We start from the raw sequence: 6,086 nt of genomic DNA, 5'->3' as shown, positions 1-6,086 counted from the left end.
TGACTGGCTTATTTCACTTAGCATAATGCTCTCCAGTTCCATCCATGACGTTGCAAATGGTAAGAGTTCCTTCCTTTTTACAGCAGCATAGTATTCCATCGTGTAGATGTACCACAGTTTTCTAATCCATTCATCTACTGATGGGCACTTAGGCTGTTTCCAGATCTTAGCTATGGTGAATTGTGCTGCTATGAACATAGGGGTGCATATATCCTTTCTGATTGGTGTTTCTGGTTTCTTGGGATCTATTCCTAGAAGTGGGATCACAGGGTCAAATGGGAGTTCCATTTTCAGTTTTTTAAGGAAACTCCATACTGTTCTCCACAGTGGCTGCACCAGTCTGCATTCCCACCAGCAGTGCACAAGTGTTCCTTTTTCTCCACATCCTCTCCAGCACTTGTCGTTTGTTGATTTGTTGATGATAGCCAGTCTGACAGGTGTGAGATGGTACCTCATTGCTGTTTTGATTTGCATCTCTCGGATGATTAGTGACTTTGAGCATGTTTTCATATGTCTCTTGGCTTTCTGGATGTCCTCTTTTGAAAGGTGTCTATTTAGGTCCTTTGCCCATTTTTTGATTGGATTGTTTATCTTTCTTTTGTTAAGTTGTATGAGTTCCCTATAAATTTTGGAGATTAGGCCCTTATCAGATATGTCATTGGCAAATATGTTTTCCCACACAGTGGGTTTTCTCGTTGTTTTGTTGATGGTTTCTTTTGCTGTGCAGAAGCTTTTTATTTTGATGTAGTCCCATTTGTTCATTTTTTCTTTAGTTTCAAGTGCCCTAGGAGCTGTATCAGTGAAGAAATTGCTTCGGCATATGTCTGAGATTTTCTTGCCTTTGGATTCTTCTAGAATTTTTATGGTATCCTGTCGTACATTTAAGTCCTTTATCCATTTTGAGTTTATTTTTGTGTATGGTGTAAGTTGGTGGTCTAGTTTCATTTTCTTGCATATATCTGTCCAATTTTCCCAACACCATTTATTGAAGAGACTATCTTGGCTCCATTGTATGTTCTTGCCTCCTTTGTCAAATATTAATTGAGCATATTGGTTCGGGCCGATTTCTGGGCTCTCTATTCTATTCCATTGATCTATATGCCTATTCTTGTGCCAGTACCAGGCAGTTTTGAGAACAGTGGCTTTGTAATACAACTTGATATCTGGTATTGAGATCCCACCTACTTTGTTCTTTTTCAGGATTGCTGCAGCTATTCGGGGTCTTTTTTTATTCCAGATGAATTTTTGGAAAGTTCGTTCTAGATCTCTGAAGTATGCTGTTGGTACTTTAATGGGAAGTGTGTTGAATTTATAGATTGTTTTGGGTAGTATGGACATTTTGATGATGTTGATTCTACCAATCCATGAACACGGTATGTTCTTCCATCTGTTTATGTCTTCCTCTATGTCTTTTTTCAACGTCCTGTAGTTTTCTGAGTAGAGGTCTTTTACCTCTTTAGTTAAGTTTATTCCTAGGTAGCTTAGTTTTTTCGGTGCAATGGTAAACGGGATTGTTTTTATAATCTCTCTTTCTGAAAGTTCACTATTGGTGTATAGAAATGCCTCAGATTTCTTGGGGTTAATTTTGTATCCTGCTACATTGCCAAATTCATGTATTAAGTCTAGTAGCTTTTTTATGGAATCTCTAGGGTTTTGTATGTATAATATCATGTCGTCTGCAAATAAGTACAGTTTTACTTCCTCTTTTCCAATTTGGATGCCTTTTATTTCTTCTTCTTGCCGAATTGCAATGGCTAACACTTCCAGTACTATGTTGAACAGGAGTGGTGAGAGGGGGCATCCCTGTCTTGTTCCTGTTCTTAGGGGAAATGATGTTAGTTTTTGTCCGTTGAGTATGATGTTGGCTGTGGGCCTGTCATATATGGCTTTTATTATGTTGAGGTATGATCCTTCTACTCCCACCTTGCTGAGAGTTTTTATCAAAAATGCGTGTTGAATTTTGTCAAATGCTTTTTCTGCATCAATTGATATGACCATGTGGTTTTTTTCTTTCAATTTGTTTATGTGATGTATCACGTTTATTGATTTGCGGATATTGTACCATCCTTGCATCCCTGGGATAAATCCTACTTGGTCATGGTGTATGATCTTTCTGATGTACTGCTGGATCCGATTTGCTAAGATTTTGTTGAGGATTTTGGCATCTATGTTCATGAGGGATATTGGCCTGTAATTCTCTTTCACTGTGTTGTCTTTACCTGGTTTTGGTATTAGGGTGATGCTGGCTTCATAGAATGAGCTTGGAAGTGTTCCTTCCTCTTGAATTTTTTGTAGTAGTCTGAGGAGGATAGGTTTTAGTTCTTCCTTGAATGTTTGGTAAAACTCCCCTGTGAAGCCGTCTGGTCCTGGGCTTTTGTTTGATGGAAGCTTTTTGATGACTGCTTCAATTTCTTCCATAGTTATTGGCCTGTTGAGATTTTTAGATTCTTCCTGATTGAGTTTTGGAATGCTGTATTTTTCTAGGAATTTGTCCATTTCCTCCAGGTTGTCTAGTTTGTTGGAGTAAAGCTGTCCATAGTATTTTTTAACAATCATTTGTATTTCTGTGGGGTCTGTTGTTATTTCGCCTCTATCGTTTCTGATTTTATTTATTTGGGTCCTCTCTCTCTGCTTCTTGGTGAGTCTGGCTAGAGGTTTATCAATCTTGTTTATCCTTTCAAAGAACCAGCTCTTGGTTTCATTGATTTTCTGTATTGTTTTTTTGGTCTCTATGTCATTTATTTCTGCTCTAATCTTTATTATCTCCTTCCTTCTGCTCACTCTGGGGTTTTCTTGTTGCTCTCTTTCTAATTCTTTGAGTTGTAGAGTTAGATGATTTACTACCATTTTTTCTTGTTTTTTGAGATAGGCCTGTAGAGCTATAAACTTCCCTCTCAGGACTGCTTTCAATGTGTCCCATAGGTTTTGGATTGTTGTGTTTTCATTGTCATTAGTTTCCAGGATGTTTTTAATTTCTTCTTTGATCTCATTGGTAACCCAATCAATATTTAATAGCATGCTATTCAGCTTCCAGGTGTTTGAGTATTTTGGGTTGTTTTTATTGTAGTTTATTTCTAATATTATGCCATCGTGGTCTGCGAAGACGCTTTTTATGACAGAAATCTAATTCTTGACTATAAAGCCTTCTTAACATATAATACTAGAGGCCTGGTGCATGAGATTCATGCATTGTAGGGGGGTGGTGGTAAGGGGTACCCCTCAGCCCAGCATGCACCCTCTCACAATCTAGGACCGCTCAGGGGATGTCTGCCTGCTAGCTTAGGCCCAATCCCTCTTGCAGTCCGGGCCTCTCACAGTCTGGGATCCCTCGCTCCTTACCACCCGCCTGCAGTGGAGGCAGAAAAGGCTCCCTTAACTGCCACTGCACTCACCAGCTGTGAGCCAAGTTTCTGTCTGAGAAGCGCTGACCACCAGGGGGTAGCTTCTGCATTGAGCATCTGCCACGGGTGGTCATTGTGCGTCATAGTGATCAGTCATCCCACCATTTGGTTGATTTGCATATTAGGCTTTTATTATATAGGATACTTACTAGTTAAGATTTCCTACGTGGGGATAATTCTGTAGATGAATAGGCTAAGTAAAATAACATAAATAAATATCCCTTCTATTGCCTATATGGGGATATATTTTCTTTGGTTAATTATTATTGACTAGAGGTCAGGTGCACGAATTCATGCACCAGTAGGTTCCCTTGGCCTGGCCTGGGGGATCAGGCTGAAACCGGCTCTCTGACTTCCCTTGAGGGCTCCTGGATTGGATTGAGAGAGGGCACAGTCCAGGCTGAGGGACCCCCACTGGTGCACGATCAGGGTTGAGCAGAGATGCAGGAGGTTGACGAGCCAGGGAGGGAGCATGAAAGCACTCTAGGGCATGTCTGGTCTGTCTCATTCAGTCCTAATCTGCCAAACCTCAGCAGCAAGCTAACCTATCAGTCAGAGCATCTGCCCCTGGTGGTCAGTGCACATTATGGTGAGCAGTTGAGCAGCATTAGCATATCATTAGCATATTATGCTTTGATTGGTTGAACGGACAACCAGATACTTAGTTTATTGGGCTTTTATTATATAGGATTGGCCTTATACGTTTATATTTTTAAATTCTTTATTATTTAAAGTATTACATATAGGGTCTGTCTGAGGAACAGCAGCTGTGTGTGAAGCCTCCCCCCATCAGACAGAGGAGCCACCACAGCTGTGAACAGCACCCACCAGAGGACCTGCTGCCAACTGAGGAGCAGCTGTTACCACAACCGCCCGAGGAGCAACTGCAGCCCGAGGAGCCTCTGCCACCCAACGAGCAGCCACTGAATCACTCAACATCTAGATATGTCAGTGAGATCAAACATGGGTAGACAAAGAAACCCCCAAAGGAAAGAAAAGGAGGACTCCCCAGAAAAGCAGCTAGGTGAAACAGGCATGCAACATGACAGAAAAAGAATTCAGATTAAGGGTCCTAGCGTGCATAAACTGGATGGAGGAAAAATCAACAACATATGTAAGAATCAAGAAGAAACGGATGAAAAAATCAACAACTTATGTAAGAATAAAAAAGAAATGGATGAAAAAATCAATAACTTAGGTAAGAACCAAGAAGAAATGAAGAGTGATATAGCTGCAATAAAAAACACCATTGAAAGTTTCAACAGTAGACTAGGAGAAGCAGAGGACTGAATTAGTAAATTAGAAGACAGGGAAGCAAAACACACCCAAACTGAACTGCAATTGGAGAAAAAAATTAAAAGACAGGAGAAGAGCCCAAGGGAGCTATGGGACAACACGAAATGAAACAACATACGAATAATAGGGGTGCCAGAACAACAGAAAGAGGAACAGGGTTAGAAAACCTATTTGAAGAAATAATATCAGAAAACTTCCCTGAGGTGGGGAAGAAAAAGTCACACAAGCACAGAGAGTCCCAAACAAGGTGAACCCGAAAAGACCCATACCAAGACACATCGTAATTACCATGGCAAATGTTCAGGACAAAGAGAGCATCTTAAAGGCTGCAAGAGAGAGACGGAAAGTTACATACAAGGGATCTCCTATTAGATCATCAAATGATTTCTCAACGGAAACACATCAGGCCAGAAAAGAATGGACAGAAATTTACAAAGTGATGCAAAGCAAAGGACTGAATCCAAGAATACTCTATCCTGCAGGGCTATCATTCAAAATTGAAGGGGAAATAAGAAGCTTCACAGACAAAAAAAAGGGCTAAGGGAGTTTATATGTGAAAAACTACAGGGCACTGAAAAAAGAGATAGAGGAAGACATAAACAGATGGAAGAACATACCGTGCTCATGGATTGGTAGAATCAACATCATCAAAATGTCCATACTACCAAAAGCAATCTATAGATTCAATGCAATCCCCATTAAATTAGCAATGGCATATTTCACAGTTCTAGAATGAAAGTTCCAAAAATACATCTGGAATAAAAAAAAAAAGACCTCGAATAGCTACATCAATCCTGATAAAGAAAAACAAAGTAGGTGGGATCTCAATACGAGATATCAAGCTGTATTGCAAAGCCACTGTTCTTAAAACAGCTTGGTACTGGCACAAGAACATACATATAAACCAATGGGATATAATAGAGATCCCAGAAATTGACCCAAACCACTATTCCCAATTAATACTCAACAAAGGAGGCAAGAGCATACAAGGAGTCAAGACAGTCTCTTCAATAAATGGTGTTGGGAAAATTGGACAGATACATGCAAAAAGATGAAACTAGACCACCAACTCACACCATACACAAAAATAAACTCAAAATGGATAAAAGACTTAAACGTAAGAGGCGAAACCATAAAAATACTAGAGGAAACCACAGACAGCGAAATCGCAAACATATGCCGAAGGAATTTCTTCTCTGATACTGCTCTAGGGCAATGGAAACTAAAGAGAAAATAAACAAATAGGACTACATCAAAATAAAAAGCTTTTGCATAGCAAAGGAAACCATCAACAAAACAACAAGAAGGCCCACTAGATGGGAGAACATATTTGCCAATGATATCACCAATAAGGGTTTAATCTCCAATATTAACAGGGAACTCATGCAA

This window comes from Myotis daubentonii, chromosome Y (genome assembly GCF_963259705.1).
Source record: "Myotis daubentonii chromosome Y, mMyoDau2.1, whole genome shotgun sequence".
Lineage (NCBI taxonomy): Eukaryota > Metazoa > Chordata > Mammalia > Chiroptera > Vespertilionidae > Myotis > Myotis daubentonii.
The sequence above is the reverse complement of the archived record's forward strand: the minus strand, read 5'-3'. Positions refer to the sequence as shown.